Source organism: Podarcis melisellensis (assembly GCF_964234715.1).
Source record: "Podarcis melisellensis genome assembly, chromosome: 3".
NCBI lineage: Eukaryota > Metazoa > Chordata > Lepidosauria > Squamata > Lacertidae > Podarcis > Podarcis melisellensis.
In genome coordinates this window covers 3497448-3523522 of record NC_138530.1, presented here as the reverse complement: position 1 = coordinate 3523522, position 26075 = coordinate 3497448, and the positions used below count along the sequence as shown (strand labels likewise).

Here is a 26075-nt window from a genome sequence, read left to right as displayed (position 1 = left end):
TCAATTTATTGCATGCAGGGCCGTCCCTAATGTTAGGCAGAGTGTGGCGACAAAGTAGAGAGCTGTAGCCAAGGCTTGCTCTTTGGCTCACTCCTTGTGGTTTGTCTAGGCGAAATCAATAATAATAATGCATTTTTATTTATACCCCGCCCTTCCCGGTTCAAAAACCGGGCTCAGGGCGGCTAACAACAAATTTAAAACACTTAATTATAAAAGCAGCATAAAATACAGTATAAAAACATGAATAACAATAAAATTCAAAAATCAATTAGATAATCCCCAGGGGTAGTTGGCTGAGTTGGTCCTACTTGGGCCAGTGAGGAGGTTAGGGGAGAATTAGCTGTGGGGTCTCAGAGTGGGTGATCTTCATAAAAGGGGAGGGGGAGGGAAGAGAAGAGAAGGGAAGGGAAGGGAAGGAAAATAAAAGATCAGGCTGAATTCAAATTAAAGGCCAGGCGGAATAGCTCGGTCTTAGAGGCCCGACAGAAGGAGGTTAAATCCTGAAGCGCCCTAGTCTCATGGGACAGAGCATTCCACCAGGTTGGGCCATCACTGAAAAGGCCCTGGCCCTGGTAGAGGATAGTCTGACTTCCTTAGGGCCCGGGACCTCAAAACTATGGTTATTCATGGACCTTAAGGTCCTCTGCGGGGCAGACCAGGAGAGGCGGTCCCGTAAATACACAGTTGGAGCCTCCCTCCTCCCTGGCCAGCAGGGAGGGAGGGAGTGGAGCTGCTTCCTTTGAAACCCGGGAAATTTAAGGGACATCATCAATAAGGGACAGCAGCGGGACACAGCGCTGGGATAAGGGACTGTCCCGCCAAATAAGGGACGGTTGACAGCTATGGCCAGGGACCGGCGACCCTTCTGCATGCAAGGCGGCTAAGCCATGGCCCTTCCCCATTCTGCAGTCTTGAGCTGCAAAGAGAAAAAGTGAAATGTGTGCCTCTGTGTGTGTGTGCAAAACTGCCCTTAGGTCTTTAGAAATGCTGCTTCTTGCCCAGACAGCCTTCGCTTGTTTGCTCTGTGCTGCGGTTCTTTTGTAAGATATTTCATGTGCCTGATGCCAGTAGCATGCCGGGGGGATTTTTGGCAACGGGAAGCCAGAAAGGGGTTGAAATTCCAGACCTTTTATTTTATTATTATTGAAGTCAGGGAGTTGTAAATGAATAAACGTCTGATAAGGGCAATGGATAAAAGTCACCAAGGAGCCGAGGAGGCATTTTGCAGGAGGGGGTGGCAAGCATGTCGCCCAGAGCCCTGCTCTTTGCCACCATCTGGGCTGGCGCAGTGCAAGAAACGAGGAAGGCAAGACCCACACAAAACTTTCCAACAGACCTAAAAGCATTATCAATTCCACTTGGGGAAGGGCAATATCTTAGCCTTAGTGTAGAACTTGGATCTTAAAAAGTAGAGACAACACCTTGCCAGCAAAGGTCTGTATCATCAACTATGGTTTTCCCAGTAGTGATGTATGGAAGTGAGAGCTGGACCATAAAGAAGGCTGATCGCCGAAGAACTAATGCTTTTGAGTTATGGTGCTGGAGGAGACTCTGGAGAGTCCCATGGACTGCAAGAAGATCAAACCTCTCCATTCTGAAGGAAATCAGCCTTGAGTGCTCACTGGATCAGATCGTGAAGCTGAGGCTCCAATACTTTGTCCACCTCATGAGAAGAGAAGACCCCCTGGAGAAGACCCTGATGTTGGGAAAGATGGAGGGCACGAGGAGAAGGGGACAACAGAGGACAAGATGGTTGGACAGTATTTTTGACGCTACCAGCATGAGTTTGACCAAACTGCGGGAGGCAGTGGAAGACAGGAGTGCCTGGCGTGCTCTGGTCCAGGGGGTCACAAAGAGGCGGACACAACTAAACGACTAAAAAACAACAACAACAGACCATGAATTGGCAAACTAAGGCCCGGGGGCCAGATCCGGCCCAATCGCCTTCTAAATCCAGCCCGTAGACGGTCCAGGAATCAGTGTGTTTTTACATGAGTAGAATGTGTGCTTTTATTTAAAATGCACCTCTGGGTTATTTGTGGGGCATAGGAATTCATTCATTTATTTTTCCCCCAAATTACAGTCCGGCCCCTCCACATGGTCTGAGGGACAGTGGACTGGCCCCCTGCTGAAAATGTTTGCTGACCCCTAGTGTAGACGATACTGAGCTAGATAGATCGATGAGTATAAGGGAGCTTCCCAGTTCCGAACGTGGGTGCCTGGCCCATAGAATCGAGGTTTCTTGGCCTTTTCAAAAGCACCAATCTGCCAAACTTCAACGCACATCACTAAATTTGTTTCACATCCTGGCTTTTGGGAAACCTGCTGTCAGGGTTTCTGGGAGAGAGGAGGAGATGACAGAGGAGACGGAGAGCGAGTGGGAGGAGGGGCAGAAGGATGAGGAAGAAGATGACGGAATTCTGAGGGAATCCACGAGTCTGAGCAGCGAGTCAGAGGATTCTCAAAAGGGGGTTACCTTAATCAAGCAAAGGGGAGGAGAAGGGAGAAGCGGAGAGGAGCCCAGTGGAAGACAGAGGAAGCAAGAGACGTCTCAGCCGGAACGGAGTAAAGGGGGTGGAGTCGTCAGCCTCTCGGAGGGAGCAGGATTAGGAGAGAACAGAGAGAGGGGGTTGGAGCAGGGTGTTCAGCCGGAAAGGGTGGAGAGCAGAGCAGGGGGTGGTGTAGCGGTCGAAAGAAAGGTCAGCAGCAACGTACGCGCGCCGAGTTCAAACGTAGAGGCGCGCGGAAGTGGAGAGAGCTCAGGGGAGGAGCCCGGCCCTAAAGCCAGAAAGAGGGGGGAAGAGGCGGCAGAGGATTCAGCCTCAGGCGAGTCACGGAGAGAGGGAACCCAGGGGGGCAGGAAGACCCTGCGGAAAAGAAAGGAGAGAAAGAGGTGGTCTAGAGCCAGGCTATTAAGTTGGTGCGGAAGAGGGGAGGAGTCAGAGGGGACTTCAGCGGTCTAACGTGGCAGACGTACGGCCACAATGCTGAACTGTATGAGAAGCAGAAATCTTCAATAAACTTTTCCTGTAAATAAGCTGCAACGGAGTGAGGTCTCTTGTGAGCTGGGACCAGTCCTGGGTGGCCGTGACAGTAAGTCCCCTCTCAGAAAGCAAAAATTTTTTTTTGCGAAGCTCACGAACGGGAGCAGCCATGAGCGCTGAGGAGCAGCTGGTTGCATTGCGGAATCAGGTTACCGCTCTCACATCGGCAGTCATTGCTTCGCAGAAGAAGAATGACGACTTGGAGAAGACGTGCCAGGATTTGCAGGCAAGGTGGGAGCGCGCGGACAAGGCGGGGGCCCCAGGATCCAGAGCGGAGGGCATTGCGCTTGGACGGAGGGGGGGTGCCCTAGTTCCGCATTTTAATGGCAACTTGCAAGACTATCCCAATTTCAGAGCGGACGTTGTATATGCACTGCACTTACTCCGTCACGATTTTAAAGATGAGGAGGAGAAAGTGGGGTTCATTGTTTCGCACCTGCATGGGGAGGCCAGGGCTTGGCTACGCAGTTTGTGGCGCGAAGATGGACCGGCCCGTCGCGATTCAACTGCGTTCATCAAAGCGATGGATTCTTGTTTTCAATCCTCTGTGGATGTGGACATTGCGCGCCGTCAAATGCACGGGCTGAGGCAGGGGAAAGCGACTGTGCGCCAATACCACTCTAAGTTTTTTGCATTGCTCACCGCCTTAGATTGGCCAAAGGACAGTAAGCCGGTCAGAGATCTTTTTTGGGAGGGATTGAGCCCCCCCATCAAGGATGAGATCGCTAGGGGGGACAGACCCCAGACCCTAGAAGACGTGGTGCACCGGGCTTTAGCTATTGGAATTCGACATGAGGGGCGTCCGTGGCACGAGGAGGACGGGCCCCAAGCGCGTGCGCAAGCAAGGACTCTCCCTTTTGTGCACAGGGACTTCAGCCGTGCGCACCCCTCGCCAATGGGGAAGGACAGAGAGGAGCCAATGGAGATTGGTGGTGCTAGGGCTCAGAAGCCATCCCAGAGCCCTGTCCCTGGTGCAGCCAAAGCGAAGCCTCCTAGAGGAACCAGGAAGTGTTACATCTGTGACAGTGCGCACCATATGGCGAAAGAGTGCCCCCAGAGGCTCCAGAAGCACACTGCAGCGCTGGCAACTGTAACAGCAGAGGTGCAACCAGGGGAGCAGCTTCAGGGAAACGACAGTGCCTGGCTGGAAGCAGAGCTACTGGGGCTCAGCCAGGCGGATCTGTAGACAAGCCCCCAGCATCACTGCAGAGCGTGGACCCTTTGCCTCCCAAACCGGCAGTTCTGCTCACAGCAACACTCCAGTTGCCTGATGGGAGACTCCTCGAGGTTCCAATAACGATCGATTCGGGAAGCAACGCCGACTTCATGGGACTGCAGTTCGTTAAGCAGCACAACATGGCGCTCCTGCCTGCAACGACGCCTCTGAACGTGGTCACGGTGGACGGCAGGAAGTTGCTGGGGGGGCAAGTGGTGCAGCAAACCCCTCCCATGATGATGCAGATTGGCAACCATCGAGAACTTATTAGTTTCAATGTCACCCACTTATCGGACACACCCATCGTGTTAGGCATGAGTTGGCTGGAGAGGCACAGTCCCGCGGTTGCGTGGTACCAGAGGCAGATCAACTTTTGTTCATCGTATTGTGCTCAGCATTGCTTTCAGACCGATCAGGGAGGAGAAGCTGAGCAGCCATTGCATCTGGGTATGGTGCAAACAGTGCCTCACAAGTACCAGGAATTCTTGGAGGTTTTCTGTGAGAAGGAAGCTGACAAGTTGCCGCCTCATAGACCTTACGACTGCGCGATTGATTTAGTGCCAGGGGCGCAATTGCCTGCTGCCAAGCTGTACTCCATGTCGGAGGACGAAATGCAAGAGCTTCGGGAGTTCATAGACCATAACCTCAAGCGAGGTTTCATCCAGGAATCTAAAGCAGCGGGAGGCAGCCCTGTTTTCTTTGTGAAGAAGAAGGACACGCCCCAAAAAAGGCTTATAGTGGATTACAGGTTCATCAACAGCTTGACTAAGCCCAAAGCTTTCCCCATGCCCAAAATTGACGACCTTTTAGCGACCGTCAGGAGGGGCAAGATTTTCACCAAGCTGGACCTACGTGGAGCTTACAATCTCATCCGCATCCGGAAAGGAGATGAGTGGAAGACCGCCATGTTCACCCCTCTGGGCACATACGAATACAGAGTCATGCCTTTCGGCCTCCAAAATGGCAGCCACGTTTTTCAAGCATTTATGCACCACGTGCTAGCAGGTCTCCTCTACAAAAAGTGTGTCTGCTTTCTCGACGATATCCTGATTTTCTCGGAGTCGCCGGAGGATCACGATAAGGACGTGAGGGAGGTCCTGCAGAGGCTGAAGGAACACAGGCTGTACGCCAAGTTGGAAAAGTGCCAGTTTGATGTCAGAGAGGTTGATTTCCTTGGCTACAAGTTGTCCGACGAGGGACTGGCCATGGACAGGGCTAAGGTTCAAGCGCTGTTGGACTGGAAAAGCCCTCGAAATCGGAAGGAGGTCCAGAGGTTCATCGGCTTTGCCAATTTTTACCGCAAGTTTATTAAAGGTTTTGCGAACGCGACGGCGGCGATCACTGACACCCTCAGTTCCAAGAAGAAGAAGTTCGTCTGGACCGAACAAGCGGAGCGGTCCTTCCGGACGCTTAAAGGTCTTTTCGCCTCCGAAGAGCAGCTGCTCCACGTGAATCCCGGCAGACCCATGCGGGTAGAGACCGATGCGTCAGATAGAGCGGTTGGGGCCGTTCTTTTGCAAGAGGATTCACAAGGCAACTGGCGACCGGGTGCGTTCTACTCCCGGAAGCTCAGCAAGACGGAGCGCAATTATACCATATGGGACAGGGAGTTGTTGGCCATTCATGCAGCTTTCAAAGCGTGGCGACACTTCTTAATAGGAGCCAAGCACACGGTGCAGGTCCGCACGGATCACAAGAACTTAGAGTATTGGCGGACGGCTAAGTTGCAGACCCAGCGACACATGCGCTGGGCGGAGTTCTTTGCGGACTTCGACTTCAAAATAGAATACATCCCAGGAGACTCCAATGTTATTGCAGACGCGCTGTCCCGAAAGCCGCAATACTTGGAGGAAGCAGCTCCAATCGCAGCAAAGCACATTTTCGCACCGCAGGCGTGGACGTGCGCTACCATCGCAGTCGACCTGGACGCGGTGCGACGCGCGTTGCAAAGGGATCAGTTTGCACAGTCTAAGATGGAGGAGCTACGCGGAGGGTCGCGACGCAACGATGAGTTTCAATTACAAGATGGACTTTTGACTCGTAAGGGTGCCCTTTACGTGCCCACCGACGATCTTCGAGCCAAGGTTTTGCAACAGTTGCATGACGCCCCTAGTGCAGGCCATTTCGGCAAAGAGAAGACGATGGAGTTGGTGGCTAGAGACTTTTGGTGGCCCCAGATGAGAGGAGAGGTGGCGGACTACGTCGCCAGGTGTGATATCTGCCAGAGGTCCAAACCAGTGCACCAGAAGCAGGCGGGATTGCTAGAACCGCTGGAGACACCGCAGCAACCGTGGGAGAGGGTAGCGTTGGACTTTGTTACAGACCTGCCCAGCTCCAGAGGTAAGACGGCGGTGTTAGTGGTGGTGGACTTGTTCACCAAGATGGCGCACTTCATCCCTTGTGCCAAGGTGGCGACGGCAGAACAGACCGCAAAGCTCTTCATCGATCACGTCTTCAGAGTGCATGGACTTCCGCAGTCCGTCTTGTCCGACAGGGGGCGCCAGTTTGTTTCCACTTTCTGGCGAAAGCTTCTGGGCATCTTGCACGTCAAAATCAACCTGACATCGGCGAGGCATCCACAAACCAACGGTCAAGCGGAGAGGGTCAACGCGATCATGCAGCAGTACCTGCGGTGCTACGCCAACCAGCGACCCGCAGCGTGGGTGGACTACCTGCCGATGGCTGAATTCGCCTACAACAACACGAAACACGCTTCCACCGGGGTGACGCCTTTCTTCGCGAACAATGGCCGTCATCCCAGAACCTTCCCGAGATTTGCGGCACCAGGAGGGGGGGGGCCTCAAGATGCCGACCAGTTTGCAGCGGAGTTGCAAGAGGTGCACGAGGAGCTGCGGAGACATTTGGAGCTGGCAAAACAGGCGTATAAGGTGCAGGCCGATAAGCACAGGAGGGCGGGAGAGGACATCCAGGTTGGGGACTGGGTGTGGTTAGCAGCCCACGCGATGCCGGCCAGGTCATTGGCCAAGAAGAAGTTAGGACACAGGCAGCTAGGGCCATATCAAGTTGAGGCTAAGATCAATCCGGTGGCTTTTCGTCTAGCCCTTCCGGAAGGTTCCAGGGTGCACCCGGTCTTTCATAGGTCGGTGCTCACTCCCTACAAAACCCCACACAGGTTTCAAGAGTCAGGAGCACCCCCAGAGCCACGTAGGAGGGCGCCTGAGAGGGGGGAATCGCCAAGACCAGAACCTCTTAACGAGGTCACAGAGATACTGGACTCGAGATGGGGGGAGGAGGGAGTTGAATATTTTCTCGCCAGGGAGGGCACACCAGCCGCTGCTAATAGTTGGGTGCCAGGCTACGAGTTGGACGAACCCCTTTTGAAAGAAGAGTTCCATGCACTTTTCCCACATAGACCCATGCCAGCTGAGTACTTTGATGACTGGCTTTTCACACCCACATTGTCTGATAGCACGTTCAGGGGTTTCTCTTCCCCCGAGGAAAGAACACCAGAATCAAGCCCGCCCAGGGGATCGTGCTCGGGGGTGGACACGGAAACCCCTTATTGGTGGGAGGAGCAGCCAGAGGAGGAATGGCGTAAGAGGTGGCTGATAGGTCCTTGGCGGGCAGCACCGGAGGAAGTAGCGATGGAAGCAGAGACTGAGAAGCATTTGGGGGAAGAACCCGACTTCGAATACACTTACACAGAACTGCCAGCGGAGAACATTGACGTAGACGACCTGTATCCTGAGCCTACCCCCGAAGAGCCGCAGTTTCCACAACCGGTCCCCGGCGAGCGGGAGGGGGGAAGGGGGGGCTTCGAGGGGGGGATGGATGTCAGGGTTTCTGGGAGAGAGGAGGAGATGACAGAGGAGACGGAGAGCGAGTGGGAGGAGGGGCAGAAGGATGAGGAAGAAGATGACGGAATTCTGAGGGAATCCACGAGTCTGAGCAGCGAGTCAGAGGATTCTCAAAAGGGGGTTACCTTAATCAAGCAAAGGGGAGGAGAAGGGAGAAGCGGAGAGGAGCCCAGTGGAAGACAGAGGAAGCAAGAGACGTCTCAGCCGGAACGGAGTAAAGGGGGTGGAGTCGTCAGCCTCTCGGAGGGAGCAGGATTAGGAGAGAACAGAGAGAGGGGGTTGGAGCAGGGTGTTCAGCCGGAAAGGGTGGAGAGCAGAGCAGGGGGTGGTGTAGCGGTCGAAAGAAAGGTCAGCAGCAACGTACGCGCGCCGAGTTCAAACGTAGAGGCGCGCGGAAGTGGAGAGAGCTCAGGGGAGGAGCCCGGCCCTAAAGCCAGAAAGAGGGGGGAAGAGGCGGCAGAGGATTCAGCCTCAGGCGAGTCACGGAGAGAGGGAACCCAGGGGGGCAGGAAGACCCTGCGGAAAAGAAAGGAGAGGAAGAGGTGGTCTAGAGCCAGGCTATTAAGTTGGTGCGGAAGAGGGGAGGAGTCAGAGGGGACTTCAGCGGTCTAACGTGGCAGACGTACGGCCACAATGCTGAACTGTATGAGAAGCAGAAATCTTCAATAAACTTTTCCTGTAAATAAGCTGCAACGGAGTGAGGTCTCTTGTGAGCTGGGACCAGTCCTGGGTGGCCGTGACACCTGCCTCCTCCCCTTTAATTTAAATTGTTTTATGCTTCCATCCCCAACCAATTTATTAATGTGGTGCTGATCAGTTGCATGTGCACACATGTGGTCTCCCCTTCCCGGATAACGTTCTGTTTTGTGGTTTTGAAAGAGCAGCTGTCAAGAGGTGTTTTGGAACAGGAGATTGCCCTCTGTGTCCATGTGCTGTCTCCCAGATGAGGGAAGGGAATGGGCAGGCCAGAGTCATGCGGAGAATTGGTTGAGAGCATTGAGATGGGTGTTGGCGGCAGCAGGTATCTGAGCCGCCTGGAAGACAAAGCAAAAACCCTGCAGGACCAGTTCGGGTTCTCCTAGAAACTCTGTTTGCATTGAAAAAGTCAACACCGGGAGAATGCGCTGATTAAGTGATAGCGGGGAGCATGTGCAGAACTACGTGCCAAAAAAAGGGCTGGCATCTTTCTGTTATCAACGCAACACGTTTGGCTAACCAACTTGAAATAATATCATGGGCCCACAGCAGAGTGATAAGAATGTGGGAAGAGTCTTCTGGGTCAGGCCCGTGTCCCGTCTAGGCCAGCATCCTGTTCTCACAGAAGAAAACCAGATGTCCCAAAGAGAAGTGTTAAGTTGTGGGCGAACATATCAGACGACACAGCGATTCTTCAGACAGCTCTTGTTTATTCACAGGCCAGAACTGAACTGAACTGAAGGGTTCAGCCAGCCTCATTATATAGAGCTCCACTACAACGCGACAGTAACAACTTTCTGTAACTATCCAATCACTTTCAATTCCTTATTTGCATATGCGGACCTGAGTGAAAACTATCTACAGTATTCCCCTGCTGGCCCAGGGTGAGAACTTCAGTACATAACAAGAAGCCCGCAAGCCAGACCTGAGCACAAGACCAGCACTCCCCCCCCCCCCCGTGGTTCCCAGCAATTTGAACCTCTGGCTTGTGAGCCAGTCTTTGCCCACGAGGCCATTTCCCCCAAGCCACATACACCTATCTATCAGTTGACGTCACTTGGAAAGGAGATGGGCTTCGATTCTGCGTTGGCTGTGCAGGGTTTGACACCAAGCTTGTGTAGGAGTTAAATCCTGCTCAGTTTGACTGTGTGAACCAATTATCTGCTGGGAACTGACCCACCTTGTCCTGCATTCTGTCCTTTCAGTGGCCAGCCAGTTGCTCATTATGGGTAACTCGCAACGGGACCCAAGCACGAGAGCCTGCTCCCTTCTTGTGGTTTCCAGCAGCTGGTATTCAGAACCATTTCTACCTCTGGCTACGGAGGCAGAGCACATCCGTCATGGCTCCTCCATCAAATTATCTAATCCGCTTTTAAAGCCCTCTAAGTTGGTGGCTGTTATGTACTGAAGTTCTCACCCTGGGCCAGCAGGGGGATACTGTAGATAGTTTTCACTCAGGTCCGCATAGGCAAATAAGGAATTGAAAGTGACGTTCAGTGATTGGATAGTTACAGAAAGTTGTTACTGTTGCTTTGTAGTTGAGCTCTATATAAGCAGGTCAGCTGAACCCTTCAGTTCAGTTCTGTTCTGGCCTGTGAATAAACAAGAGCTGTCTGAAGAATCGCTGTGTCATTTGATATGTTCACCCACAACCTAACAGTGGCCTTCACTGCATCCTGTGGCAGGGAGTTCCACAGTTTAACTCTGTGATGCATGAAGATTTATCTGACTTGGCTCTTCCAACCTTCAACTTCATTGAATGTCCCCGAGTTCCAGCGTTAGCAGAGCAGCGTAACGTTTTTGCCAGGCTTTCCTCTTCACACATATCACCTTGATTTGCTTAAAACGTATGTTCCGAGATCCCTCCATAGGTTTAGAGATCCATATCCCATGCGGCCGGCCACACAGCTTCTGGGTGCAAGATTCTCATGGCTCCATTTGGCCCCCTTGCCTGCACACAATTGTGCATTGTGCGCAGGAAGCAAAAAGAAGGAGGAATCATCACATGTTCTGATTTACAAGAAGATCATTGTGTCATATGTATGTTATTGGGGTGGCAAGTATTTTGAAGACACACAAACACAGAACCCTCATTGTGCCCAAAGTTAGACAAAAAACAACCACCTTCCAAGCACATTAAGATCTATATTTCTCTCTCTCTATATATATATATATATATTTAATGGGGAAATGTGTCATGCTGTACCAGGCAAAAGAAAATGCCTGCTATTTTCCATGCTTCCAAATGATGCCTTATCATATGTTTTTTTTTAAAAAAGGAATTGGACAAATTCATAGAGGTGGAGAGGGCTATCATTATACTGGCCATAATGGCTATGTCCTGCCCTCCACAGTCATAGGCGGCAGTGCTTCTGAATATAAGTTGCTGGAAAACACAAGAGGGGAGAGGGCTGACTTGTGCTCAAATCCTGCTAGCAAATTTCCCATGGGGTCATCTGCTTGGCCACTGTGAGAGCAGGATGCTGGACTAGATGGGCCACTGGCTTGATCTAGTGGGCTTTTCATATAATAATAATAATAATAATATTATAATAATTTATTATTTATATCCCGTCCATCTGGCTGGGCTTCCCCAGCCACTCTGGGCAGCTTCCAACATAATATTAAAACACAGTAATGCATCAAACATTAAAAACAGGGCTGCCTTCAGATGTCTTCTAAAAGTCTGGTAGTTGTTCTTCTCTTTGACATCTGATGGGAGGGCGTTCCACAGGGCAGGTGCCACCACCGAGAAGGCTCTCTGCCCGGTTCCCTATAATTTGGCTTCTCACAGGGAGGGAACCACCAGAAGGCCCTCGGAGCTGGACCTCAGTGTCTGGGTAGAATGATGGGGGTGGAGATGCTCCTTCAGGTATACTGGACCGAGGCCGTTTAGGGCTTTAAGGGTCAGTACCAACACTTTGAATTGTGCTCAGAAATATGTACCTATTTCTTTGTTGTCGTGAGACATAACAATGGGGTGCTAGTGTGTGTGTTTGTGTGTACAGGGGCATAGCTAGGGTGCAGTTCCAACTGAATTTGGACCTGCCAAGGAAAATAAAGAATTTATTCATGTATGCTACAACAGCGACAGGAGTCTTGATAGCACAAGGATGGAGGAATGAGGAAACCCCGACAAAGGAACAGTGGCGAGTGAAATTGATGAACTATGCAGAATTGGCTAAACTGACATACAAACTGCGAGATAAGGACAACTGTGACTTTAAAGAAGAATGGGAACTTTTTACAAAGTACTTAAAAAGACAACGAAATGAATTGGACTCCTTGGCAGGTTTTGAATAAACATAAACAAATTTAGTGATTGGTAACATGGCAGATAGATAATATAAGGATTGAAATAATTTTATAATATGCAGAGAGTGACGTGTGCTGAGAAATCAGAGAGAGGAGCTGAGGGAAGTCTCGGAGGGGGGAGGGGGGGTTGATGGGGAATGGGGGAAAGGGGGGGGGAAATAATGAATATGATATCTTTTGATATACAGTGGCACCTCGGGATGAGAATGGGATCCGTTCCGGAGCCCTGTGTGCATCCTGAACAGAACGTATGATGCCAGCATATATTTTTTAATGGACATCTGTCATCTGGCCAAGAGTGTGTTGCTCTCACACTGCCGGAGGCACGTTAGGGACAAAATTGTTCCGATTCAGATGCCAGCAAGTCCAAGGTCTGCTCTATCTATACTGGATCAGTTCAGATTATTGCAGTCTGAGGATGTGGACCGTGTGGCTGGCCACCCTGACCCATTCATGGCTTCTTGATTTATACAATATGCTCCAGTAAGTTGCGGAATTCAGACTCTTTGGTGGGTGGGTGAGTCACAGAATTTGGGTTATTGCGACTTTAAATAAAGGCACGTTACGGCTGCCTATATTGAGATTTTAGCAAGGTCACAGATTAGGAAACAGCACAGAGGGAGGAGGAAGGGGCTGTGTGTTGGAACTTATCTCTGAAAGCAGCCTTGCCCTATCTGAGCCTTGCAACAGTTTTTGTGTTTTGCAGTCAGTGCTTCTGCAGGAAGGAACAGGACCTTGGCTGCAATGGCCCTGAGGCAGTAGAATTGCCTTCCAATTGAGGTTTTGAGCTGGTCCTTTCAGATTCCCAGAAGGGAGTTTCAGCTACTGAGTGTTAATTACATTTTCTTGGCCACTTTCACTGAGGTTGTGTGTGTTATGTTTGTGTTTTACCAGTTGGTGGCTGTTGTTTTTTTTAAAAAAAAAACTGTTCTGTGGTTTAGTTGCTATAATCTTTTCCGTAAGCCGCCTGGGGCTTTAGAAAGGCTGGATATAAATGGAATTAAATGCATAAGCACTGTGCATTTACTCCAATTGCCCCATCAAATCCTTGGCTGCGGTCCTTTGGTGACAGCGCAAATGGCTCTGCTTTTGCTTATTGTACTTGGCACCCACCCAGGTCGGCTCGACCGAGTCTGGAGCATGCCTCTTCTGTGTGAAAACACCCCTTGTGTACAAAGCAGAGGTTAACAGATAATCCTTCGGTGGCCGCTGACTCTAGCAGGAACCGGCCTGAATCCTCTTGGGTGCAGAGCAGTCAAAATGCACGTACTTGCCTTGCAAGAGTGACACAACCATGAGCAAGTCGGCTGTAAATTTCCCAGATTCCTTATCCTGGTGTGATTCAGTAACATTGCCCATACTAGCCCTGGAGGTATGTCACAACATCCGCGACCGTTACAGAAAACCTCCATGCCTTGCGCTCTGTGCATGGAAGGAACCTGCACACACACACACACACACACACACACAGGCAAAATCTGCGGTGCTTCTTCCTCTTAGTCATGAGAGGGTGTCGTTATCCTGAATCAGCAAAAAAGGGGAGGGGGCCGCTTAGGATGTCATCACCTCTACCAACTTGAAGACAGCTCTGGTTGATCATTTATGAACATGGGGCTTGCATGTCAGCTGGCGATAGCAATGTAACCTGAGATCTCTTGCACTCTCTCTTCAAATGCACTGCTGGACAGTTTGCAAAATGGTTTCTGAATCAGAGGCATAAGCATAGAAGGAATAAGGAGAGGGGTACAAGATCCGTATAGTTAAAGCTATGTATGTGATGTATGGAAGTGAGAGCTGGACCATCAAGAAGGCTGATCGCCAAAGAATGGATGCTTTTGAATTCTGGTGCTGGAGGAGACTCTTGAGAGTCCCATGGACTGCAAGAAGATCAAACCTCTCCATTCTGAAGGAAATCAGCCCTGAATGCTCACTGGAAGGACAGATCCTGAAGCTGAGGCTCTAAGACTTTGGCCACCTCAGGAGAAGAGAAGACTCCCTGGAAAAGACCTTGATGTTGGGAAAGATGGAGGGCACAAGGAGAAGGGGACGACAGAGGACGAGATGGTTGGACAGTGTTCTCGAAGCTACCAGCATGAGTCTGACCAAACTGCGGGAGGCAGTGGAAGACAGGAGTGCCTGGCGTGCTCTGGCCCATGGGGCCACGAAGAGTTGGACACGACTGAACAACTAAACAACAACAACACATTATTTCTTGCTTCCAACTCTATGATTCTATGATTCTATAGTGCTCTGATGGTGTTTCCTGCTTGGCAGGGGGTTGGACTCGATGGTCCTTGTGGTCTCTTCCAACTCTATGATTTTTTTGCTCTTCCCATTGCCTAAGCAGGAGTAAGAATCCCTGGCTTAGTGTTACATCCAAACTGGGGATTGTGGTTTGATTCCCTCCAAACAAACCATGCTGTGAAGCCAGAATTTGTTCTTGGCTTAGTGATCGTGGCATCTGAGTGAAGCAAGCCACCATCTGGGGCTGCTGGTGGTGGTGAACAACAGTTCATTGCAGCCTTTGCTAACCTGATGCCCTCCAGATCTTTGGACTAGAACTCCACCTCAGCCCCAGTCAGCATGGGCCTTGTGGTCTAAACTATCTGGAGGGCATCAGGTTGAAAAAAGCTGGTTGGTTTATGGCAACATGTGAATCCAGCTGTTGTGTCCAGATGCTGCCTGGAATAAGAAGTGCTTTGCCCACAGTTGGGGACCACTCATGTACATCTCAAAGGCGGACGTTCAGAGTTATATGCCCATTTGTAAGAAGAGCCTGCTGGATCAGGCCAATGGCCAGGATCCTGTTCTCACAGTGGCCAACCAGATGCCTGTGGGAAGCCCACAAGCTGGCATCTGTGGCCCAGTTGCGGCAAATACTCAGTGCTGGTGCTGACCTTTGAAGTCCTAAACGGCCTCGGCCCTGTAGACCTGAGGGAGCATCTCCAGCCCCATCATTCAGCCCAGACACTGAGGTCCAGCTCCAAGGATCTTCTGGCAGTTCCCTCACTGCAAGAAGTAAAGTTACAGGGAACCAGGCAGAGGGACTTCTCGGTGGTAGCACCTGCCCTGTGGAACACCCTCCCATCAGATGTTAAGGAGATAAAGAACCATACAACTTTTAGAAGACATCTGAAGACAGCCCTGATCAGGGAAGGGTTTTTTATGTTTGAGGTTTTTAATATTTTGTTGGGAGCTGTCCAGTGTGGCTGGGGCAACCCAGTCAGATGGCAGCATATAAATAATAAAATTGTCATTCTAATTCTTCAGTAAAGGTAAAGGGACCCCTGACCGTTAGGTCCAGTCGTGGACGACTCTGGGGTTGCGGCACTCATTTTGCTTTACTGGCCGAGGGAGCTGGCGTACAGCTTCCGGGTCATGTGGCCAGCATGACTAAGCCGCTTCTGGCAAACCAGAGCAGCGCACGGAAACGCCGTTTACCTTCCCACCGGAGTGGTACCTATTTATCTACTTGCACTGCGTGCTTTTGAACTGCTAGATTGGCAGGAGCAGGGACCGAGCAACAGGAGCTCACTCCATCGCGTGGATTCGAACCGCCAACCTTCTGATCAGCAAGCCCTAGGCTCTGTGGTTCAGACCACAGTGCCACCGCGTCCCTTTTTAATTCTTTAGTAGGATAACTAAAAAAAAAAGAAAAAAGATTTTAGTCTTCTCTTGCAATCAGCAGGGCTCTTTGCTGTGCAGCAGAGATTCTTCCGAAGCAGGCAGAAAATATTAGGAGGCAGAAAGAAGACTGGAAGTGTAGCATTCCAGAAACAGAGCCAGGGGAAATGGTCAAAGTCGCAGAGACAAGGTTTCACTACTGCTTTTGCTCCAGAACGAAAGAGGGATTGGGAAGGGGGTGCATTTTTCACTCCGCTCCTGCTAGCGATCTGACGAAAGGAATGCGGGAGGTTCCTAGGCTGTAGGGAAGGGACTCCATCCAACAGCCGAGGCTGCAGCGTTTTTTTGAAATCCAAGACTCGTTGTCTTTGTGTGTGTGTTTATGAAACTGTGTCAGTGGCTGTGGGTTAATTTAGCCTCCGGAGAGAGATCAATTTAGCATGTGGCAAACAAATGTCCCCAAGCGAGAACCGCAAGGGAAGATTTGGGAAGGAGGCCAGGAAACTGGGGGTGGGGGGGAGGGACTCTGATTGCTCAAGCTGGGAGAGCAAAAGGAGGAGAAGATATGGGAGGAGGAGGGAGCGAGAGGGAGGTGGAAGCAACTTCACCCTTGCGCTGCCAGCCTTGAATTGAAGCATTATTTTGCATGGGCTATCCAGTGTTCAGCCAAAATGGCTAGAATTTGAAGGTATGGAGGAGTAGGGGTTTGTTTTTTTTCTTGAAGGAGGAAGGAAACATGCTCTAGCCCTGTGTAATCCTCAACATGCCACAGCGACAGAACCCTGTACAGCACATGCGTTCCCCAGAGTCCACCCAGACTGAAGAAAACACAGGCCAGAGGGTGGCCACATGGGGGAAGGATGCAAAAACACGACAACCGCCAAGAAACCCTCGTTGGAAAAATTGTGCAAGTGCTGCTTTCTGTATACTGAGCAGGGCAGTTTCCAGAAAATAATAGTGCAACTGAAGGGTGAAATCAGGCCCCAGGAGCAACAGACAGGGCATTGCAGAGGCATGGAAGGATATGTGGCGATGCTGGCAATGATTAATAGTTAACTCCTGGCCTGCCCTTTATTAACACATTTTTAGGGAGGATTTTCCAGATTAATATATTATCTTCTTCCCTCCACCCCCCCCCCACAATAAACAAGATGTTGTTTTCATTGATTTAGAACAAATTTTTGGAAGTGCCTTAAGAGCCTTTGGATAAATTAGGCTTGAAATCCTTGAATGAAAAAAGTTGTATTTGTTCTACCATCCAACCCCTTCTTCCATCACGGAATCCTCAGACACCTCAGATCCAGGCATTGGCTAGACTGGGACCTGCTTAACTTCAGCAAAGTGAATATCGCCTGCTCTCAGAACTTGGAACATCTAAATGTATTTTTCTTAATAACAAATTGAGGTTTTTCTATATCGCCCCTCGCCATACGGTCACAGGGCGGCGGCGGCGTTCGACATTTTAAAAACACATCAACACACATTTCTAAAATCAGTTAAAGAAGGAACACAAACTAGAATCAGCAGAAACTGAGATAACACAAGATAACAATTTTAAAAATAATAATAATGATTGAATGCTGTGATATTCTAAATGAAATAATGTGATTTGTTTTAACTGGTTTCTAATACAGTGGTACCTCAGATTACATACGCTTCAGGTTACATATGCTTCAGGTTACACACGCTTCAGGTTACAGACTCCACTAACCCAGAAATAGTGCTTCAGGTTAAGAACTTTGCTTCAGGATAAGAACTGAAATCGTGCTCCAGCGGTGCAGCGGCAGCAGGAGGCCCCATTAGCTAAAATGGTGCTTCAGGTTAAGAACAGTTTCAGGTTAAGAACGGACCTCCGGAACGAATTAAGTACTTAACACGAGGTACCACTGTACTGTGTTACTGAATAGTTTCACACTGCTCTGAACCCTGGCAAATGGCATGGTGAGGCGGAGGTGGTTACCTGACCTCCTGACAGGTGAGCTGCTGCTGTTTCCAAGAAGGGGAAGGGTCCAGGCAGCGTGGAGGGTGGCCCAGTGGAAACGCATCACTAGGAGTGCTGGGTTGGCTCTGCTGGAGTGTTTGCACCATGCTGACCTCACCTCTTCTGGTAAACACCAGTAACACACCTGCCCGGAGGTCCGGTAAGGGTCTCCATCCTGCCATGTCATCTGCCACTGCCTTATGGCGAAAAGGAGGCAAGAAATCTAATACTAATTATAAAAAACCCCCATGGAATTCCAAGTATTCCATGATGGCAGGTGATAAAGAGCACCAGGTATCAGCTTGCCTAGAGGCTTAGTGATGACAGACGGCATAGAAGAGCATTGCAGGTTGACATGGCTGAATGCTGTTGTCCCAGATGTTGTGCCTGGATTTCTGAGGTTCTGCAAGTATAGAACACTATTCCTGCCCCCAGAATAGAAGCAGGGAGCTGTGCCACTACTAGAAAATGCACAGGATATCACTGATGTTCACCTCATCCTCATCAGGAAACTAAAATGCTACATAAATGTACTTTCTGCGAATATTCAACATTTTAAGAGGAGAGAGGAGTAATATCTGAACTGCAGAAATTGACTATAACACAAGTTATACCCCTGATATTTGAACTTTGGCTGACAATCCAGCCATGTAATGCTCGACTACGGTGTGTCTTTTTCTTCTTCTTCGCTGACATTTAAAGGCAAAACTGAAAGTTTTTTCTGAATCCTTATGGCTAAATACGTACGTTGTTTATAAGCAAAGCCACACCTTTAATTGGAAGGGAAAGAATGATCTGATATGAATATATTGGCAAGGAGAACTGGAGTTTTATTACATTTTGGAGCAGTTGGTTTTAATCAGAACATGTCTTCAGAAAATTCGCTCTCCTGGCTTTGCCTCTTTTCGTGCTTGTGCTGAATCTTTTCGGGGATTCTTGTAACCTATTTGGCTGCATTGTTACTGTTGTGAGAAATAACATTTTAGTTTAATCTGTTCAAAAAGAATTTTTCAAAAATTACTAATCACATCACCAAAAAAATAAATAAAAAAAAATGAGGACAATACAGGGCAGGTTTTTGTGCCTGAAATAACTTTCTCAGAAAGGGACTATGAGAAACTGTAGCACATAATGGTGACAGGAGACAAAACATATAATTTATTGACAAATTTAAAACTATTCTATCATGGGGTTTGAATGGCACCCACGTCCTTGACTTTCCCCCACCAAGACTTAAGAATTTTACCAGCGGCTCTGCAAAGGCTTAAAAGATACTTAAAAAATCAAATAAAATATCAAAACACACAGTGTTTTATTCTTCCCAACAGTTATGATATTTAAGTTTAAACAGCAGCGTGACTAACGGCCACAATCAAACAGAGAGTAAAGTGCAACAAAACACTTGCACAGTGTATAAAAATCATTGAATTTAAATTGAATTAACTTTAAAATTGCCCAGAATTCCACCACAAAAAGAACTTAATTCATGTTCTGTTCATCTGGAAATTACAGGAACTACTTTCAGCGCCAAATTTAGGGTGGTGCAGGTGGTTCAACTAAACAGGGTGTCAAGCCGAGGGGTGGGACAAAACTATGACATAGCGCACTTGAGAGCATGCTCAGAATGGAAGGCGAGAGGAGGAAGGGCATAGTTGGACTACAAAACTCGCTGCCCCAGGCGGCAGTGATGGCCACCAACTTGAATGGCTTTAAAAGAGGAATGGATAAATTGATGGGGGACAAGGCTAAGTTCTATCTGTACTGTCCAAGGCAGGGGTCAGCAACCTGCGGCCCATGGGGACAGTTTAACTGGCCCACGAGCTGCCCCCTGTCAGGGAACTGCCATCAGAGCCAGAGGCGGAGGGAGGGCTCCCAAGCGATGCCGGAGAGGGTCCCAGCAGGGAGAGAGGCAGCTCATCTGCTGGGGAAGAAAATCAGCGTAACACCAGGGGAGGAGGGGGGCAGATGGGGGAATCGGAGAGAAGGCTCCAGGAGTCTTCACCGGAGACCAGTGGGGAGAGCACAGGTCCTCCGCTACCCACCCTGCGCAGAAGACTTCCGCTCAGGGAAAGTAGGCGTAGACTTGGCGTCAAAGAACTTCTTTGCTGGAAGAAGTTCAAGAAACGCCCACTGACGGATTCTGCCAGCGACTGAACAGCCACGAAGTGAAGGGCTGTCCAGCCAGGAAAGGTTTAACCAGGCTACCTAGCCAGGAGTGGCGGCAACTTACGCACGAGCAACCCCATATAACCATTACACCCCCAAACCAAGCCACCTGCTTGGCAAGTCCCCGTGTGCTATTGCTGTGCTAAACCGGCGCGGTGCAGGGCCTCACTTCCGTGGTGCCGAAAATCATGTCTGCACATGCCAAGACACTGGAAATTGCATGTGCATGCTCACGTGCACACATGATCCAGCTCACGGAGAGGTCTCCACGGGACTTGACCGGCCCAGGCAGGTAAAACTTTGCCGACCCCTGGTCCAAGGTAATACAGTCATACCTCAGGTTGAATGTGCTTCAGGTTGAGGGCTTTCGGGTTGTGCTCCGCGGCAACCTGGAAGAAATGGAGCGCGTTACTTCTGGGTTTCGCCGCTCACGCAGACGCTCAAAATGACGTCATGTGCATGGGCGGAAGCGGCAAAACGCTACCCGTGCACGCGCAGATGCGCCTTACGTTGTATTCAGGATGCGAACGGGGCTCAATTTTGGGAATCAAAAGCAGGGAGAGTGCTCTTGCACTCAGATTGTGCTTGCAGGATTCCTGTGGGCCTCTGGTTGGCCACTGTGAGAATACTGGAGGATACTGGACTAGGTAACAACAACAACAACAACAAATTATTTATACCCCTCCCATCTGGCTAGGTTTTCCCGGCCACTCTGGGTGGCTAGGTGAGCCTTTTAAATGTCACAAAGCAGAATAACAATAATTTTGAAGAGATCTCATCAGGGAACATGAAGTTGATGATCAGAACCGAACCTAGGCTAGCTTTCTCCAACCTGGGCTCCTCAAGATGTTTTAGACATTGGAACAGTCTCCCTCGGAAGGTGGTAGAAGAACTTTCTGATGGCAAGAGCTGTTCAACAGGGGAACAGTCTCCCTTGGGAGGTTGTAGACTCTCCTTCCTTGGAGGTTTTTAAGCAGAGGTTGGATGGCCATCTGCCATGGATGCTGAGATTCCTGCATGCAGGGGGTTCAACTAAAAGACCATTCAAATACCTTCCAACTCTACATACAATTCTATGATTGTATGACTACAGTTCCCATCTGCCCTGGCTGATGGGAGTTGTAGTCTAAAGTATCTGTGGTGCACCAGCATAGGCCAATATTCAGCATTCACGAGCAAAGCTAGGAGGAAGCGTGGGTTGTGATTAATGCTTAGAAATGTGAATTCTTCCATCTAAATATGGCTCAGTTCACTGACATCATCTGAAAGTCGGCTATGTGTTTACAGATCCCTTTTCCAGCTTCCCTTAATAGGTTTCCAGTGCTGTCTCTTTAAGGGGAGAAAACTTCTCTCTGCTGGCTTCCATGTGGGCGTTTTGGTTTTTTTTTTTTTACAGCAGAGAGAGCCAAGCCAAACAACCCAGATCCTCTCCCTCCCTCCCTCATCACGTTTATATATCCAGCCTGCTGAGACTGGATCTTTCTGGCTCAGAAAATATTTGGCAGCTGTGGAGAGTTTAAAAAAAGAAAAGAAAAGAGGCCGTGTGGGTTTGGTTCCTATTCCTCTTGTTACCACAATGGTGGTGAAAGTTCTCAAGACACATTATAGAATGCTTTCCTTGGAAAGAAAAAAACACACCTAAAAAACAAAACGCGAGGCTTTTGCAAAAAGAAAGAGCAGTTCCAAGAGTGTTTAGAAGACAGAAGCTCTAATGGAACCCGCTCCTCTATTGCACAGTCCGGTGCATTTTGTTTGAATTACCTTTTCTACAGAATATTGCTCAAACCTATTTACAGTATTTTTTGCTCCATAAGACTCACTTTCCCCCTCCTAAAAAGTAAGGGGAAATGTGCGTGCGTCTTATGGAGCGAATGCAGGCTGCGCAGCTATCCCAGAAGCCAGAACAGCAAGAAGGATTGCTGCTTTCACTGCTCAGCGATCCCTCTTGCTGTTCTGGCTTCTGAGATTCAGAATATTTATTTTCTTGTTTTCCTCCTCCAAAAACTAGGTGCGTCTTGTGGTCTGGTGCGTCTTATAAAGCGAAAAATACGGTAATTGCACGAACTATGCCAGCTGCCGTCCCTCCTGGGGTAACAAGGAATACTGTTTCAGTGTATCTGAAGAAGTGTGCATGCACACGAAAGCTCATACCAATAACTATCTTAGTTGGTCTCTAAGGTGCTACTGGAAGGAATTTTATTTTATTTATTTTGTTTCAACTACTGCATACCTACACGGCTACCTACCTGTAACAAGGAATACTGCAGTTAATGTACGTGAAGATGTCTGAGGACTTAAGTGTTGTCTTTGAATTAGCATTGTTGAAAGAGAGTAGCTGTGCACACACCATATATTTAAAGCACATTTAAAGCACACCCCAAAGAATAATGGGAACTGTAGTTTCCCCCTCACAGAGGTACAATTCTAAGTACTATTAACAAACTGAAATTCCTAGGATTCTTGCAGGCGGAGGTGCTTTCAATATATGGTGTGTATGCAACCAATGTGCCACAAAGTCATTCTTTTCGAAAACCGGGATTAACATCTTTGGCCAGCTATAAAACACATTTGGGTACCACTGGCAAAGCATTGCCACTTGGTTTAACTTACCTTGCAGGCTTCTTGGAATGGTAAAATACTCCTCTGAGCTCCTGGAATGAAGAGTAGAGTATAAAATCCTTACTTTATATTATTTAAAGACGTTTGTATGACTGGTTCACAGATGTATATATACCAGTCCACTGAATGTATGAATTGCCTTAACTGAGAAATATTGCGTGGTGAACCGATATTGGGCAATCTTAAAAGTTTTATCGGCTACAATGCTTCTTAAGCGTTTTTCAGAAGTCTCTGGCTGGCAGCAATGGAAAAAGGGTGATGGATAAATGGGCCTTAGGGTCTAATGCAGCTGGGCACTTCTTAAGCTAGGCTTTCATCGGACAACAGAGCATAGCAGGAGATCTCCTTTGCGAAATCCCCGCTAGGGCACCATGTGTCAAGGTTTGAGACATCAGTGGGGAATGGAAGCAGGGCCGGCCCACCCATGAAGCAAGGTGAGACCACTGCCTCAGGTAACAGGATTCACAGGGGCAGCAAATCTAGCCTCCGAGGAATGCACTGCTGTGGGTGCACACCTTGGAGGCCAGATCTGTCATTTCCTTGGCAGCCCCTGCATGCCACCTCTACAGCAGCCTTTTGGTGAATATCCTTATTCCCCCCCCCCAGAATAATCTTTATTGTTTTTTTAATTACATACTATACATACACATATTACATTACATTTTACATTTATGCTTGCTCCTAGGAGCTGACTTCCCTCCTTCCTTCTTCTGGCTTTTTTATATCGTCTCTAAATATTTCGCATTGTCTTTCTCCATTTTGTATATTGTTCTTCTTCTTCCACATTTGTCCATAAAATGTCTGTAAACAAATAAATCTTTCTGTATATACAATTTTACTTGTCTGGCTATATTCATTTACAACAACTGTTAGTTTCATTGGTTACATTATATATTTTACTTCTTATTGTTATTATTTTCCAGTAAAATTCTTTGTATTTCCCATTATGAGGTTTATTTCGGTTCTACTGGTTTCACTGTTTCACCTTATCTTTCTTATATATGACATAATTTTTTTTCCATTCTTTCTGAAATGTTTCATCGACCTGTTGTTGAATTTTCCCTGTTAATTTGGCTATTTCTGCATATTCCATTACCTTCTGCTGCCACTCTTCTACTGTTGGCAATTGTTGCTGTCTCCAAACCTGGGCCAATAATAACCTTGCCGCTGTTGTTGCATATAGGAACAATTTCTGAATACCCTTATTCCCAATGAAGATCTTCCCTGACCAGAGAAATTCAGTGCTGTGAGTCCAACAGCATGATGAGTGCAGAGGATAAACTTGCAGAAGAAGCACAAGTGAGACAGTCCTAATTACTAGGGCATGTCATTCATATATCATGATTAATTTGCAAAGGGTGTTACCCTTTTAATTTTCATTCCTTACAATAAGCCTTTGAAGTAAATTTCAGCTATTCCCATTTTACAGCAGGGAAAACAGAAGCAGAGAATGTCTTGCAATACAAACACCCCATTCTCTAATGCTATGCCAGGGACTAGTATTTTGACAATCCGAAGCTGGTAAACATAAACTTTTGATATGGTGACACTGGAACGCTAAATGAACGCTGATCTGTGCTGAATGTGTAGTTAAGTGAAATAAAATGACATTTAAGGCTTCTAAGTGTAAATTCAAGTGGGTTATTCCCCTGTTTAAAGCGCTCTCGTTAGCTGAAGTTAAAGGGGAGGGCGGCCGCCAGTATTTCACGTTCCAGTACATCTGCTTTGCAAAAAGCATAACACCCTGGCCAAATAGTACAAATAGAAAACCGCGATCCAGAACATTCTGTCTGTCCAACAGAACATGCTCCATCCCGCGTGAATTTATAACTTGGCATTTTTGAATGAAATATGGAGGGCTTTCCATCCACCATGTGTTTGTGGAAGGGTGCCCGAGGGTGTTTTGAAGATGCTGCAAACAGCAGTTATGTAACTGGCTGCAGCTACAACCACTCTTAAACGCCTCTTGCACTTTAAATAAAAAGGTGATTGTTACATGCAGGAGTGTGAGCTGGGGAAACCAGGGAGCATGAACAAGACCAACAAAAATGGATTGCCACCCCTCACTTGTGTTGTCCAGCAGCTAAAAAATGGTGCTAAAAATAATGACTTTTATCCACCCATAAAATAGTACATGTTTACTGACAAAATGGGGATTCCAATCTGTTAAGAGTCTAGAATGAGGGACTGGGAGCAATTTTACATCAGTTAAAGCAGAGTATTTACCCAGAACTTTCAGCATGGAATTCAGTAGATTTTCATCCACTGATTTTATTGTTTTCTACCTTTTTTATTTAAAAAGCAATGTTATTGTCATTAGTATGCTTTTATCTTGCTGCTCTTGCTTTGCTTTTGTAAGCCATTCGAAATGCCTATGGCTGAAGGATGCTGTGTACATTTCTTAATTATGGTTGGGGAAGAAATTCAATTCAGTTTGCATTTAGAGGCAAGCATACCAAATCCGCCCTTTCTGGGGGAAAAAATGCAAACCAAAGCACAGCAATCCTTTGAAATTTTGCACTACAGTTCTCCTCTGGTCAAGTAATGTGTACAAAAATGCATGTACTAGGGTAGCATGTGTGTAAAAAGACATATTTCAGTGAAAGTAACATTTAAAAAATGCATTATATTATTAAAAAATGATTTGCAAAAAATATTATTCATTTCTATATTCATTTATATTTTTAAGAAAAAATCTCAAAACGGTTTACACTTTAAAACATCAAATAAAACATGACTGAAGAAAGTCTAAAGTATAAAAATGTATATATTAGGCAAAATGCATACAAACATGTGTCTATTAGGAGGAATTTGCACTAAAATGCTGGTATCTTTCTTTCTTTTTCTCTCTCTTTCCTGCAAACTGGTGTGGAAATATGGAGAATTGGGCTTAAAGTTGGCAAAATGAGGATGTAAAATTGATAGGTTTGTCCATGCTTATTCTTAATGAACTAACAAATCTCACACTGACATCACACTTGAGTTGCTGATCATTTGCAAGCAAATCCCATTGAGCTTAATGGGGTTTCTTCCCAGTTAAGTGGCTCTATGATTGCAGTCTGTGGAAGCAAGTGTGGTATTCTCACGCAGCAAAATGCAAAAGAAACAACTGCTTAGAAACTACGATGAAGGGATTTAATTGTTTAGATCCCTTTTCCTTCCCTGGGTAAGGGCCAATAGAAGTCTGACTTCATAGACCCACATTCTAACACTGTGTTTATTGCCGGCATTCAATATTTCACCATAGGTTGTAGCTGAGAAGTCTCTGGGACGCATTGCACGTGCTGGTTTTGTTACTTTCGAGCACAGAATGTTGGCAGAGAGTCAATTCTTGGTGAAAAGCACAGGGGGAAGTTGGTCATTGATCTCCTACTAGAACCCAGAGAGTCTTGGCTCCTAGGTGGGCTTGGATTGCTTTTGTTTTCAGATGTTGCAGAATTGGCTGTGAGAGCCCAGCGCTTTGCAGCAGTCCACATGTGTTGTGTACAGATGGCCCCAGATTGCAGCCCTTTACATTTCCAATTGAAAGGAACTTGGGCAGCAGGGCAGAGAAAGGCCTCTCTGGCCTGGCACCTTGGACTAGAGTCCCTGCCAAT

At 48.0% G+C, this 26075-nt stretch overlaps 2 long non-coding RNA genes across 3 annotated transcripts in view; one reads left to right on the top strand and one right to left on the bottom strand.

Moving 5' to 3' along the window:
• LOC309366014 overlaps window positions 1-26075 on the top strand; it is a 343316-nt gene that overhangs the window by 88383 nt on the left and 228858 nt on the right. The window lies entirely within an intron of this gene.
• On the bottom strand, window positions 21807-25123 carry LOC309366023. Of its 2 annotated transcripts, XR_014166411.1 has the most exons (3): window positions 23576-25123; window positions 23147-23280; window positions 21807-22511 (listed from the first exon to the last, which is right to left on the bottom strand). It is a non-coding gene; the product is annotated as an uncharacterized lncRNA (long non-coding RNA). The 2 variants fall into 2 exon arrangements; XR_014166412.1 differs by lacking the exon at window positions 21807-22511 and having other exon boundaries at window positions 23084-23280.